We start from the raw sequence: 15,381 nt of genomic DNA on the forward strand, positions 1-15,381 counted from the left end.
CCTCATTCTCCAGATTGGAGACCCAGGAAGATGCCTTCTGGAGTTTAGTATGACCATAGGATTATAAACAGAAAGGATGAAAAATGCTTCCACATTGTAATCTCAGAGGGTTTTGCTGAGTTGCAGAGAACCAAAACTATCAAAACAGTTCTAGGATTTTAGACAAAAGACTCAGAAGTCCCCCCCACCGGATCTTGAAAATGTCCATTCTTTCTTCAACAGCACTTAGGTTACAGGGTTCTGATATAAAATACGTGAGATCAGGTCATGTTGGGTATTGAGGGAGATACTGCTTATGATCAGACAGATTTGGAGGACAGATATACAGAATATTTATAAATTATGACTTAGGCAAGGCATCCTAGGCCACTCTCTGTAACTCACTCTGGGATGACATTCACAGAGGGAGGGGTACAGACTTGAAGTCATTGCACCCTGCAGATTTTCCTGGAGAAATCTAGAACCTGGGCTTTTTCTAGAATAGAGTGATAGTCCCTAAAGGGCTCTTTGATAGTTTTCTGGGTCACTCCAAGGGCAGTTGAGAAAGACCCCTTTCCAGAGAATAGTCTGGCTTGACCACTGGAGGTAGTGATTACCTCTGGAGCAAATTTGGCTTCAGGAAGAATGATAGGGTAGAAGAAGCTCAAGGAGCATGTGTTATCCACCTCCAAAATGAGGGATTAAAATACCAAGAGATCATTTTAAGCACATATTCAGTGAAAAATAAATGGCACTTTAGGGCCTTCTTTCTTTCTTTTTTTTTTTTCAGACGGAGTTTTGCTCTTGTTACCCAGGCTGGAGTGCAATGGCGCGATCTCGGCTCACCGCAACCTCCGCCTCCTGGGTTCAGGCAATTCTCCTGCCTCAGCCTCCTGAGTAGCTGGGATTACAGGCATGCACCACCATGCCCAGCTAATTTTTTGTATTTTTAGTAGAGATGGGGTTTCACCATGTTGACCAGAATGGTCTCGATCTCTTGACCTTGTGATCCACCCGCCTCGGCCTCCCAAAATGCTGGGATTACAGGCTTGAGAGGGCCTTCTTTCTTAATATGTTCTCTGATAATAGCAGAATCATTGCTGGGCTGATGCTGTCTAGCAAGACTACAGTTCCCAGCTTACTTGGCTATTAAGTGTGGTCATGTGACTGAGTTCTTGTCAACTGAATCTGAACCACTTTCAGGTCTGTTTATTAAGAGAGTAGTGTGTTTCTATCATGCTGTATTTCTCTTTCCCATGGCATAAACCTAGACATGATAATGGCTAGCTTTGGGATGGTTGAACAGTGATTAGATCCCTGAATCACCATGTGAAGCAAAGCTGCTGTCCTACTTCCCACTGAAAACCTGGACTACTGTAGTGGATACTGTGGTAGGGCTTCCCAGGTCTTCCCCTTTAGTCCTGAAGCACTCATTCTCCCAGCTTCTGGGAGCATTAGGTGCTGGTGGGTTGCATTTGTATTCTTCTTTAGGAATTGCTCTTGGCCAAAGAGAGCTGCCTCATCAGAAGTTCCACCCCTTCCCCGAGAAGCATCCCACATCCAGTGATTGGACAGTGCTAAGTTAAAAGTCCTGGCCTCCATGCCTCAGTTTTGGACAACTCTAAAGGGACATCAGAGCCCCATGTGGCATTGGCTGAAGCTTCTGGTGCAACTGCAACAATCTCTCTGCCCAGATGTCGCTCCAGGGAGTACTCCCCAGTAAAGCTCTAGCATGCAAGTCTCCTAATTAGTCTATTTCCTGGAGAATTCAAACCAATATGCCACTCATATTGTGACTGTTACATTAACATAGGGGAAAAACCCTTATTTATTTATTAGGTCTCTACAGTGTTGTGTTTATTTGTTACAGCACTTCAAACTTTGCCTTCTTTCAATTATTGAGTAGTGAGAAACAAACTGACCTGTGGATCAGAAGATTTGACTCCTTATTCTGTTTCATCAGGAACTCATTTTTTTTTTTTGACTTTGAACTTCACCTCTCTTGGCCCTAATCTTATTTGAGAAATGAAGATGTTGGATTAGATCATTTTAAAGATCTCATCCAACTTTAATAATCTGTGGTTTATCTTCTTTCTAAAAAGTATCTCTTCATGAGGATGGAGAGATACACAGTGACAGTTGTATTCCTTAAAAATTTCCACCCAAGCAAAAGATTTGGAATGTGACCCTCCATCGTGACCTCTCTTTTGCTTCTACTCATCCCTTCTCCTTACCTTCTGCCTGCACCACCTGTCCTCTGTTTCTCTCTGATGCATCTCATCTACCAGCCAGAGAAGAGGTCCAGAAAACCTCAGTCGTTTCTTTGAGCTCAGCTGCTTCTGTATGCTTCCAGCTGAAATTCCATCTGGAGCTAATATTGTAGGCCAACTCCTCCTGTGAAAACTGCCTTTTTTCCATTGTACCTCTCCGCCCCACACCTCAGGGGTGGCTTGGGCAGAACTGGCCACTGAGGACAAACATTGTACTTCTTCTTCCCCAAGTCAGAGCTCTTTTGCAATCAAAAGGCTCTTGATACATGTCTCTGGGAACATGATGCTATGCCAGGTGCTATAACTAGTTAGGGGGAACTGGCCCTGCCTTCATTGCACTTACATACAAGCTTGGGCATTGTCACTTGAACAATTAGAAATGGTTAACTTTTTTAAAAAAAATGGTGCTTTGCAGTTTATAAAGTATTTTTTAAATTACCTCAATTCATCTCTATGGCAACTTGGTAACTCTGGAATTATTCTTCTTCTCATTTTACAAACAAAGAAAAAGAAGTTAAAAATGACTGCGCTAAGATCACATTCTAGTTGACAGAGTTCGGATTGGAACCTAGGTCTTCTAACCTTAAAACTTGTACTTTTTTTGTTTCCCCTTTTGCTAATCTAATAAATTTCTTCTCAAGATCTATGCCAGGGTCCTCTAGGCAAGTCACTGGACTCCTAGGAATCTTGGCTTATGTCTTGGTATGTAAGTTATCAGTTTGCAATCCACCACTCATTCTCCCAGCTAAGTTGGGAATGCCTTGAGAACAGAGCTTGTGTCTTGGTCAATCTTGTGTTTCACTTGAATAACTAAATATTCTTGGTTGACAGTAAATTAAATGTGTTCTTACCCCTATAATACCAAAACCCTTCACATTGTGCAATGATGATAGTAATGAGCACTAGTTATATGTAAGGACAATAGGAAGCTGCCCATGGGTGTGGCATTATAAGCCTTGAGAAATATCCCTCTTTATTACCTTTAAAATACATTTCCTAAGTGACAGTAATCTTTCATTCCATGGCACATAAGCGTTTTCATTTTTTCCTTTATATTTTCTAGAGACAGGGTCTTGCTCTGTTACCCAGGCTAGAGTGGTGTGGCACAATCATAGCTCACTGCAGCCTCAAACTCCTGGGCTCAAGTGATTCTCCCATCTCATCCTCCTGAGTAGCTAGGACCACAAGTGTGTACCACCAAGCCTGGCTAATTTTTGTATTTTTGTATTTTTTTTTTTTTTTTTTTTGGTAGGGATGGGGTTTTGCCATGTTGTCCAGGCTGGTCTTGAACTACTGAGTTCAAGTGATCCTCCCATCTCGATCTCCCAAAGTGCTGAAATTACAGGCATGAGCCATTGCATCAGGCTGAATGTAAGGTTTTAAATGGAGACCCACACTGATTTAAATTCACTCCTGGTTTATAAAAGATGTCTCCCAGATCCTCTTCCAAGATGATGTTGGAAGTGGGTTGTGGATGAGGCCCAGTATAAGAGAGCAGCATTTGAGACAGAGAAAGGAAGATCCAAGGAGAGGGAAAATGGGAGTAGATAAGTATATTTTTGGAATGTTATTGGTAAAGTATCTCACCTGGTAGTTTGGCTGGTACAATTCTTGAAACTTCAAAAATAATTTTTCTCCTCTTTCAAGAAGCTGATGTCAGAGGTGGGAGTAAAACTAAAGGTGGATATTTAGATGCTTTGTCCCAATTCTGCCTCTTAAGAAGCTGAATTCCAGGGTTAGGGATTTCTATGACCTTGAAGCTAACTCAGAGGTGGAGCATGGAGCATCCTGGAAAGGTCCTTGCTGCCTCGGTGTGTTCCAGGCATCAGGCTATGCCACTTCAGCACCGAAGACAGCGCCCAGAGGGTCCCCCTGGAGATGGAGCTGGGATCTCTGCCTGCCGCTGTTTAGACTGGGAAGTTCTGAATGTTCAATTCAATGTCTTTGGCAGGCTGTGCTGATGATTGAAACTTAGGGTCTTAAGAAAGGCTCAGCACCCAGGGGTGTAACTCAGATTCCTTTGGGTTTTCCTCCAGGCTCGGAGTCATTTCTCTTTTGTCTGTCCTTTGGGTTTTAAGGCTCCCTTTTCTTTTTCCAGCAGCCCGAGGCACTCCTATAAGAAGGGGGATACAATCCTGTCACATCTCTTCCTTCTTCTCATAGCTGATCTCATTCCCTTAGGTCTAAGTAACTTATTTTCCATGGACGCCTGGCCTTCGCATTTCCATGTGAGAGCTGGCTGTATAGCCCTGGATTGAAGGGAAAGCATGGAGGGACTGAAGTATAATTGGCAGAGAATAGAATTCCAGTTTCTTTTCCATTTTCCAGGCAGTACATGGACCTCTGGATAGGACTCATTTGGAGACGGGGTACCTTAGCTCAATAGGATGTTCCTGCTAGTCGGTATGTCAAGCTCAATTTCAGATCAAGGTGGAAGATAGCCTCTACAACTCTTCAGGGTCTCAGGGATGCCACAAATCGTGCAATAAAGACAAGTTGATGTTCTACCTCTATGAAAGGCCATCCTGGGTATAGTTCGAGTTATTCACCAACTGTGTAATCTTGAGTGGTTATTTAACTTCCTTGAGTGTTAGTTTCCTCAACTATAAAGGGATGGATATCAACAAATACCTAAGTTATATGAATATGAATATGAATGGGATCATTTATGGGAAGTTGTTTTGTTAACTGTTAGGTAAGCCATTATAATGAATAATAATAGTTCCTACAAAGTCTTTGATGGGAAGGAATAAGCATTTCTGTCTTTTAATCACTGTGGGCTAGAAAAGTGTCAAGTCATGCCCATCACAGAGTGTGCAGATAGTGATGTCAGGCCACTTCCAAGGGAAACTTGTTATCCTGCTTTGAGTTGGCTATTGCCCGTGAACTCAGCTTGGGTCCATTCTATGTCTAGAAAAAAACTTTACTTCTTTCATTAACTTAATAAGCCGGGGACACTCACACTTGGTTTATCAGGCAGTCACTGTTCCTGGAAACAGCCAATGACACATCCCTTCCTCGCCATTCCCCATGGGCAGGGAGACAGCTCAGGACCTTGCAGAAGCTTGTAGGTCGGTATGAGTAATTGTCATGCGATTCCACCCATCCCCCAGCTCTCTTCATGTCACTTCCACTCATTGCTGCCACAGCTTTGGGATGAAATGCTTTCCTTTAGCATGCTTAAGACAGACTGCTTTGTGTTGTCTCGAAGGGAGGGTAAGCCGTATCATTACTCAATCTGAGGACAATGCAATTCCTGCCTACATGTTCCTACAGGCATTTAACCCCTCAATAGTTATTCCATGTAGCCTAGCATGATTTCTGCAATGATCACTCTATTCCCCCCAACTTTTTTTTTAACAGAACCCCAATCTTGTTCATGTATCCTCCATTCCCCATGTAACCATGTGCCTGTGGAGAGCTGACCTCACCCTCAACCCCAAAGTGGTTTTGACTGGGGAAAGGTCTCAGGGAAAGGTTTTCTTGCTCCTAGAAGATGACGAAGGGTCTGGATGAGATACTAAGAATTATTCCTGCCAGTGTATTATTAAAGCCAACTCTGAGGATGACAGGGAAGAGAGATGAAAATAACCTGAGTCCTTGGTGACACTGCCAAGCCACCAAAATCAATCAATTCTGAAACCTGCATTTCTACTGGCCTTCCTGTTATGTGAGATAATAAAGTTCTTTATTGATTGAACAGGGGTTTCTGTTACTTGCAGCTAAAAGCATTCTGATACACTCAGTTGCTCATCAGGAGACAGGTCTAGGTCATTGGTTAGAGATACAAAGCAAACTGATCTGCTATTGAACCCCACAAGTAGTACCCCAAAGTAATCTGTGGAGCTTCTTCAACCAACAGCATTTTGGAAGCTCACTCCTGACATTCTTAGTCACATGTGTCAGATGACATTTGGTGGCAGTAGGTTGAGGACATAGTCTGCCAGTTTGTGGGTTCTATTTTATTACGTGTTCAGATTCCTTCTTAATCATTGTTCTGTTTCCTGTAGGTGCCAAGCCTCATTTTATAACTTAACTTCTTGATTTGTCTTGTTTTCTTTGCTTTGGTAGGAAGGATGCCCTGTAGTTACATTGAACAAAGGTCCTACAAGGGAAGATCTTTGGCAAGTATTAGATTGGTGCAAAAAATAATTGTGGTTTTTGCCATTAAAAGCAATTATTTTTTGTACCAACCTAATAGAAGGACTCAAAACCCCTTGGAAGCCAGTTTTGGAGCCCAAGATCCTGTGTAGAAACGGTTCCTTGGGGTCACATTTATTAGTCTTCCAGCAAGGAGCATTTTGAGAGGATATCATGTTTACCCTCCTATGCAAGTCTCTCTAACCGATGACCTCTCAGCTGGAACAATAATTTCCTCCTCTTGACTTTGGGGTATTGCCTGCTTCAAAGGGGTAACAGACAATGGAGGAAGCCATGTTTAGAGGCTGCTTGATTCTTCACATCTGTAGAAAGATGAATGATACACAACTAGAAACCAGAAAAGAAAGGACAGGTGGGGAAACTGAGGAACAAAAGAGGCTATAAGGAGATTAATTTTATATTTCCAACAGATCTAATAATAAAATGCAGCACAGAAATAATATGGAGCACTTCCCAAGTGCAAGTTTTTGTGGGAGAGATACTGTCCCTGTCCTTGAGGGTTGGGGGAGTCCACAGTCTACTTGAAAGATGATATAAACAAAAACAAAGTTACTTTTAATGATGAAACTAGTTGAATAGAAGATGTGAACTTAATGTTCTGGACAATGACAGAAGAGCAATCACAAAAAGAGAGAGGTCATTCATTTTTCAAAATTTCAAATGAAATAATAGATAACCATGTGAAATTATTTATATATCTTGTCTAGATAATAATCTAGAGAAGAAAGGAGATTTGGGGGTATGCCAGATTAAGAAACTTTATGGAGGATATGGGAATAATTTCACTGTCATTATGGTCAACGTTATTATTACCACAGTTACTCTGACAATAACAGATTCCATTAATTGAGCATCTACTGTAAGTCAGCACCAGGTACTTTGCAACACTTGCTCAGCCTTCTAATAGCTTTACTGCGATATAATTCACATTTCATATGATTCACCCATCGAAAGTATACACTTCAATCATTTTCAGTATATTCACCAATTTGTACAACCATCACCACAATCAATTTTAGAACATTTTCACCCCCCCGTCCCCAAACCCCAAATTCATTAGTCCCGTTTCTCCCCAGATCTCTACAACCTTTGCTTAAGAATTTTATCTTTTGAAAAAAACTTTTTTGAGATGGAGTATTGCTCTGTTAGGCTGGAGCGTAGTGGTGCGAACTTGGCTCACTGTAATCTCTCCCTCCTGGGTTCAAACAATTCTCTTGTCTCAGCCTCCCAAGTGGCTGGGATTACAGGCATGCACCACCAAGCCTGGCTAATTTTTGTACTTCTTTTTTTTTGTAGAGATAGGGTTTCACCATGTTGGCCAGGCTGATCTCGAACTCCTGAACTCAGGTGACCCGCCTGCCTTGACCTCCGTAAGGGCTGGTATTACAGGCATGAGCCACCATGCCCAGCCTGCTCAGGGATTTAAACTTAGGCCTGTTGGGTATGGAAGGATTTAAGTGTAAAAACTTATATCTCCTGAATTCTTAGAATGTTACTTAGCTCTCCAAGCCCTATGAGTTTGAGAGTGATTCTGACAAGACAGGTAAGTAGAGAGTTTAGTCTAAATACATGAATAAAGTACTGGATGAATTCTTATTAAATAGTGTCTAGGCCAGGTGTGGTGGCTCATGCCTATAATCCCAGAACTTTGGGAGGCCAAGGCAGGTGGATCACCTGAGGTCAGGCATTTGAAACCAGCCTGGCCAACATGGTGAAACCCTGTCTCTACTAAAAATATAAAAATTAGCTGAGTGTGGTGGCACATGCCTATAATCTCAGCTACACGGGAGGCTTAGGTAGAAGAATCGCTTGAACCCAGGAGTTGCAGGTTGCAGTGAGCCAAGATCGTGCCACTGCACTCCAGCCTTGGCAAGAGAGCAAGACTCTGTCTCAAACAAACAAAAGCTAACTAACTAAATAAAAATAAATAAATCAATAGTGTCTAATGTGCTCAATTTTTGAGTGTACTGATTGTGCTAGGATGTTCTAGAATTGCACCCCTAAGCCATTTCTTTCTTTTTTATTTATATGCTGCCGAAGGCTGGGACTATTGGAAATTTCAAGTGAATTTTCCTCTGAAGTTTGGGTTAAGAGCTGGGAGTGCTATTCACAGATGCCTAAACAAACAGTGTTTGACATCTTCGGCCTCACCTACAAAATGGGAAGCTGGTTACTAAAGAGCGTGCTCCAAAAGCAAGGGCCCTGTCTCTTCTCCTTTCATCTTCGAGTTGTCTGGCCAAGTTGGAAATTTGTACGTGTCTCTGTTTCAGAACTCCCAACAGATCCCTCTGTATTGAGAACTGGTCAACGTGATACAAACCACAGTTTCTAAGTATAAAAATGTGGTAAATTTGAGATATGGAATTCAATGCTGAATGTTAAAAACATTTGAAACACAAGTACTAGAATATCAACACATAAAGCTATGAGTTGGAGTCCTCCAGTACCTTATTTTAAGTAATCTAGGACAGAGAACCAGAGAGTGTTGGATTTAAAATGGGCCTGTCCAGATTGTTCTCAGCCTTGAGTTTGAGGAAATATTAAGTAACTTGCTAAAATCATACAGCTATTCATTGCAAGGAGAACTGAACTTTAAACCCAAGTCTGTCTGATTCCAAAGGGCATTTTCTTTTCACTATGCCATTGCACTAAGGGCAAGTAGGGTCATAGAGTGTCTTAGTCCATTTGGGCTGCTGTAACAAATGGGGATGTAGCAGATGGGGAAACTGAGGAACAGAATATAACCAGGGTGGCTAATAAACAGCAGAAATTTATTTCTCACAGTTCTGGATGCTGAGAAGACCAAGCTCAAGACAGATTTGGTGTCTGGTGAGGACTCACTTTCTGGCTCATGGATGGTACTTTCTTGCTGTATCCTTACGTGGTAAAAGGAGTGAATGAGCTCTCTGCGGTTTCCTTTACAAAGACACTAATCTCACTCTGAAGACTGCACCCTCATGACCTAATCACCTCCCAAAGACTTTACCTACTAATATCATCACCTTGGGGGTTATGATTTCAACAGGAGTTTTGGAGGGACACAGATCATAGCATGGAGCAAATCAAATGAGAGAATGGTGAACAAAACATATGCTGACCATCTTCTAGCAGCTGTGGAAAATGTTCCTCACTGGAGCAGGAAAGGTGGCTGTGATGCCTAGAGGCTGTTTTGAACAGGAACTCCTTCCCTTCCATTTGCTTCATCTCTCTGGGCTCCTGTTTATTCTTCTGGAAGATGCCAGGTGGCTGTTGGGAGGATAAACTTGGAACAGGGATGTCCTTCTCAGCTCTAATAGTCTACAGACATAGGAGCTTATTTATTTCTTGATTTTTTTTTTTTTTTTAAGACAAGGTCCTACTCTGTCACCCAGGCTGGAGGGCAGTGGAACAATCCCAGTTCACTGCAACCTGTGCCTCCTAGGTTCAAGCAATTCTCCCACCTCATTCTCCCAAGTAGCTGGGACTACAGGTGCTCACCACTACACTCGGCTAATTTTTGTATTTACAGTAGAGATCAGGTTTCATCATGTTGGCCAGGCTAGTCTCAAACCCCTGACTTCAAGTGATCTACCCTCCTTGGCCTCCCAAAGTGCTGGGATTACAGGCATGAGCTATCACACCTGGCCCTGTTTCTTGATCTTTTAAACTTGATGGGACAAACCATGGCCCTCATGTAAATTCCAACTTACCTGTAACAGTGCCACTGGTGTGATAGCCTTAGCTTTCATGGCAGGCAGGAGAAGAGAGAAGAGGGAGCAGGTTCTGCCACAGGGGTGGGGACATGAGTCTCACTGCTCGTTTGACCCTGCAGAGAACAGCCCCTATCCCTCTCTGCTCTCCTGCTATGATCCTGGAAAGGAGAGTGAGATCATGTCTGAAAAGTGAACAGAACTTCTCAGAGAAAGAAGCTGAATAACTCCAAGGCCGGCAAGTGCCATCATCTGTCTCTAATTTCTAATCTCAATTCAAGGACCAGATTGAATTGATCTTTTAAAAGAACTGGTCAGCTCTTTTTTTTTTTTTTTTTTTTGGACAGAATTTTCTTCTGTCACTCAGGATGGAGTTCAGTGGCATGATCTCGGCTCACTGCAACCTCTGCCTTCTGGGTTCAAGTGATTATCCTGCCTCAGCCTCCCGAATAGCTGGGATTACAGGTGCCAGCCACTATGCCTGGCTAATTTTTTTTAATTTGAGACAGAGTCTTGCTCTGTCGTCCAGGCTGGAGTGCAGTGGCACAATCTTGACTTGCTACAACCTCTGCATCCTGGGTTCAAGTGATTCTCCTGCCTTAGCCTCCTGAGTAGTTGGGACCAAAGCAGGTGCCACCATGCCAGCTAACTTTTTGTTTCTAGTAGAGACGGGATTTCACCATGTTAGACATGATGGTCTTGATCTCCTACCTCATGATCCACCCACCTCGGCCTCCAAAGTGCTAGAATTACAGGTATGAGCCACTGTGCCTGGCCAACTTTTGTATTTTTAGTAGAGACAAGGTTTCATCATATTGGACAGGCTGGTCTTGAACTCCTGACCTCAGGTGATCTGCCCACCTTGACCTCCCAAGGTGCTGGGATTACAGGTGTGAGCCACCATGCTTGGCCTCCAAACTCGTCAGCTCTCGAATCAAAGAGCTGAACCCTCTTATTTTCCTCTTCTAGGTTTTCAAATGGTAATAAGAGCCCCTAATGCCATGGCACGGGAGCTGTAGAAAATCTAGTCCGGAAATGTGGGATGGAAGAGGCTCCTTTGGGGTTGGCAGCCTTGAGAGACAACAGGGTCATCTCCCTGAAAGTCTTTTTCTCCATTTTGACGTTGCCCACTGCAGCTAAGATTTTAAGGAGTAAAAGCATGGACTCTGGTGTGATGCTGTGCTCAACGTAAATGCCAGCTTTGATCCTTCCTGGCTTTGTGGTAGTTGGTAAGCTACTTAACCTCTCTGAGCCGATGTTGCAGGATTGTTGTGTAGATTATGCCAGATGATGGATACCTGGAAGTGCTTGGCACATATTAGATGCTCAAAAATTAGAAATCACTGTGGCCTGTTTTTTTTTGAGACAGTGTCTAGCTTTGTTGCCCAGGCTGCAGGTCAGTAGCACAAACATAACCCACTATACCCTCAACCTCCTGGGCTCAAGTGATCCTCCCACCTACAGGTGTATGTACCATACCTGGTTAATTTTTTTTTTTGTAGGGATGGGGTCTTGCTATATTGCCCAGGTGGTCTCAAACTCCTGGGCTCAAGTGATCCTCCTGCCATGCCCTCTAAAAATGCTGGGATTGCAGGCATGAGCTGCTGTGCCTGGCCTTTTTTCTTTTCCTTCTCATCGGATGGGTAATGTGCAGATGTCATAACAATGTTTGAGCGAGGCACATCTCACACAAGAGCCTGAAACCCAATCATCATGCTTATGAACCACAAAAGGATCTGGCCTGTTTTAAGCACTAGGTTTTTTATCTCTTGCTCCAAGTTCACCCTGGCAGCCTCTGATGATGAGGTTCGAGGTAGGAGTGAGAATAAGCCCTCCATATGTCAGTCTTACTTCGAGCTGGGAAGATTCAAGGAAAATCTGCGGAAAATGTCCTCATTTATGCGGCTCTTCCCTGCTCGAGATAAGTTGACAACTGAGGGAAGAGAAAATACGAAGATGGAGAGCTGGGAATCGAAAAACCTGGATTCCTACAGCCCTAACTCACAGAGAGAGCCTGGGCCAGTCATTTCCTCTCACTGGCTTTGGACTCTGCTCTGTCCTGTGGGTTTAAAAAGTTGAAAGCTCTTTAGAAAAAGCAGATATTAGAGTTTGGACAAGATGATCCTCCTCTGCAAAATATCTTTCTACTTAGCTCCCTGAGGACTGAAATTCTATGCCAACACCTCCTCCTCTGCAGTCTGCAGTCAGATAGGGGTTTTGTCTGCTTGGACAAATGCAATCACTGACGAATCACTGAGGACATTATGGCTCTGGGAAGGCTGAAAGAGGAAAGACCAGCACTGGGGTGAGAGGAGAAGAGAACACAGACAGTACAGGCTGCCAGGCCTCAATACAGCTTCCACCTTCCAGCATTTGCCAAGGGCCAGGCCATCGGCCACCGACTGACAAAGTATAGAGAGGGAGAGAGGGACCCAGGAACTCATTGTGTACCCTTGGGAAGTCCACTCCGTCTCCCGGGGTCCTGTAAAAACAAGAGCACTGAGCTGTTTGCACTCTGAAACTGACTACGCCTGCCTGGGATGATGCTGCCCAAGGCGTTTGAGTGCCAGTGGGTAGCAGCCAGGAGCTCTGCAGTGGAGACTTCCAGAACCTGCTCAGAGGGAAGGACAGAGCTCATGACTGAGGCGAGCTTTCCTTCACTTCTCTCACAAGCCCTTGATAACAGAAAGGAGGAATCGTACAGGTAGTGGGTGGTGGCATATGGCAGGAACCCCTCTTACTCTCACTTGTAGTATTATTTTCTTTTTTCTCTTTCTTTTTTTTTTTTGAGACAGAGTATCGCTCTGTCACCCAGGCTAGAATGCAGTGGCGCGATCTTGGCTCACTGCAATCTCCACCTCTCAGGTTCAAGCAATTCTCCTGCCTCAGCCTCCCAAGTAGCTGGGATTGCAGGTGCATGCCACCACACTCGGCTGATTTTTTGTATTTTTAACAGAGATAGCGTGTCACCATGTTGTCCAGGATGGTCTTGAACTTCTGACCTCAAGTGATCCACCTGCCTCAGCCTCTTGAAGTTCTGGGATTACAGGTGTGAGCCACTGGGCACGGCCTATTTTATTTTTTCCACAAATATTTATTGCCCCCATTATGGGATTATCAGATGCTTGTTCATATCAGTGTACAAAACACAAAAATTCCTTTATAAAGCATGCGCTTTGGTTCACAGAGACAGACAATGAAAATAAACGTCAAGATCATGTGTTAATAGTGTCCTATGTGATAAGGACTCCAGGAAATACCAGATCGCGGTTGTGACTGCGGGAGTTTTAATTGGCGGCAGTGGGGGGTGTAATTAAGATAGGTGACTTTTGAATAAGGATGGGAAAGACCTTTGCTGGCCAAGGGGAGAACAGAGACCTTACTCAGAATGTAACTACACATTAATATTCACAAAATGCCCTTTAATGATGCTATTCATTAGTGCCACTTGTTTGTTAATAATTAATAAATGAACTATTTATCTGTTTATTTTTTTCCCCTTAATAAAGGCTTAAAGGGAGAAAAGCTGGAAAGCCTAAGAGACACAAAATGTGCACAAAATGCCCCTTTTCCTATAGATGTTCCTGTTTCTCCTCTTATTCTTTCCAGGGCCACCTGGGATTTTCCAGGCGGGCTCTGCGTCCTGTCCCTGCCCCCTCTCAGCTCTGCTCTGGTTCTCCTGGGATCCTGTCAGTTTCAGTCCGCTGCGGGCAGGCCGAGTGGAACCGCCTGGCAGAGGGGGACAGGAGAGGGAGAAGGAACCCTGCAGCTCTGCATCCGGCCGCGCCCAGCCCGGCTCGCCTCGCCTCAGCTCCCTCCACAAAGCGGCACTTGTCTGCAGCTCTGGTTTCCAAAAGTGGCTGGGGCTCTGAGAAAAAATGCTGCATGTGGAGGCAGGAGGCGGGAGGCTCAGGTTCCCTTCCCGATGAACAGGACAACCACGGGGACTATCAATCAGCTGCAAGTCTTTGCAGTCGTCAAATTCGAAATAAGGGTAATAATGATAATATTAACCATGATACCAGATCAGGGTTCTTGTGAAACTTGAATAGGAAAAATGTTTGAGCCAAAGGGGTGGCTCAGACCTGTAATCCCAGTACTTTAGAAGGCGGAGGTGGGAGGATCATTTGAGGCCAGGAGTTTGAGGCCAGCCTGGGTAACATAGCAAGACCCTGTTTCTTAAAAAAAAAAAAAAAAATAGATAATATATAAAACAAATTAGCTGGGTGTGGTGGTGCTCACATGTGGTTCCAGCTACTTGGGAGGCTGAGGCAGGAGGATTGCTTGAGCCCAGGAGTTCTAGACTCCAGCCTGGGTGACAGAGGGAGACCCTGTCTCAGAAAGAAAAGAAAACAATGACAACAAAGTAAAAACAAATAATAATAATAAAACTCAAGATATGATTCTGGATGCAGGGCAGGAAGTCATGTACTTTGTTCAGAGGGGCTAGGCAGGAACAGATGCTCCTGTGGCCTCAAGGAGTCTGTGTTTCCACAGGGAGGAGATAGGTATGCCTTCACCATAACAATGCAATCTGTGGTCCAAACCTTCATGGAGCTCTATCCTGGCCTGAGGATTATAAGAATCCCCTCTCTGCACTGAGTTTGAGTAATGTAACTGTAAACAAGGCTGGGTGAGGTGACTCATGCCTGTAATCCCAGCACTTTGGGATGCTGAGGCAGGTGGATTGCTTGAGCCTAGGAGTTCCAGATGAGGCTGGGCAACAGAGCAAGACTCTGCCTCTACAAAAAATTTAAAAATTAGCCGGGCCTGGTGTGCACTCCTGTAGTTCCAGCTACTTGGGAGGCTGAGGCCAAAGGATCACTTGAATCCAGGAGTTGGAAGCTGCAGTGAGCCATGATTGCACCACCGCACTCCAGCCTGGGTGACAGAACAAGACCTTGTCTCAAAAACAAAACAAAACAAAACAAAAAAACAAAACAAACCAAATCCAAACAAACGAAATGTAAAGTTTGTAAATGATTGGAATGAAAAAATACAGTTCAAGGACATATGCACATGTGGTGTGGGGCTTGTGTTTCACCTATGGAATTTGGGGATCTGACAGACCAGGTAGCTCCTAGGATGCTGAGCCTGGAGGGACGAGTTAGAAGGGCTGGGGGTGTGGCTAGGATGCTGGGGGTGTGGTTAGGATGCTGAGGGTGAGATTAGAATGCTGGGTGTGATCAGGATGCTGAGGGTGTGATTAGGATGCTGGGTGTGTGATTAGGATGATGGGGGTGTGGTCTGGATGCTGAGGGTGTGATCAGGATGGTAGGGGT

The 15,381-nt window shown here is 44.1% G+C and overlaps 1 non-coding gene across 1 annotated transcript; it reads right to left on the minus strand.

The window, feature by feature from the left end:
* Positions 1-11,732: 11,732 nt before the first annotated feature.
* LOC135271520 (small nucleolar RNA U13) lies at positions 11,733-11,835 on the minus strand. The gene has a single exon (XR_010339678.1). It is a non-coding gene; the product is annotated as a small nucleolar RNA U13 (small nucleolar RNA).
* Between the last annotated feature and the right edge of the window lie 3,546 nt (positions 11,836-15,381).

This window comes from Aotus nancymaae, unplaced genomic scaffold (assembly GCF_030222135.1).
Source record: "Aotus nancymaae isolate 86718 unplaced genomic scaffold, 86718_ANA_hifiasm-v0.15.2.pri h1tg000079l, whole genome shotgun sequence".
NCBI classification, from domain to species: Eukaryota; Metazoa; Chordata; class Mammalia; order Primates; family Aotidae; genus Aotus; species Aotus nancymaae.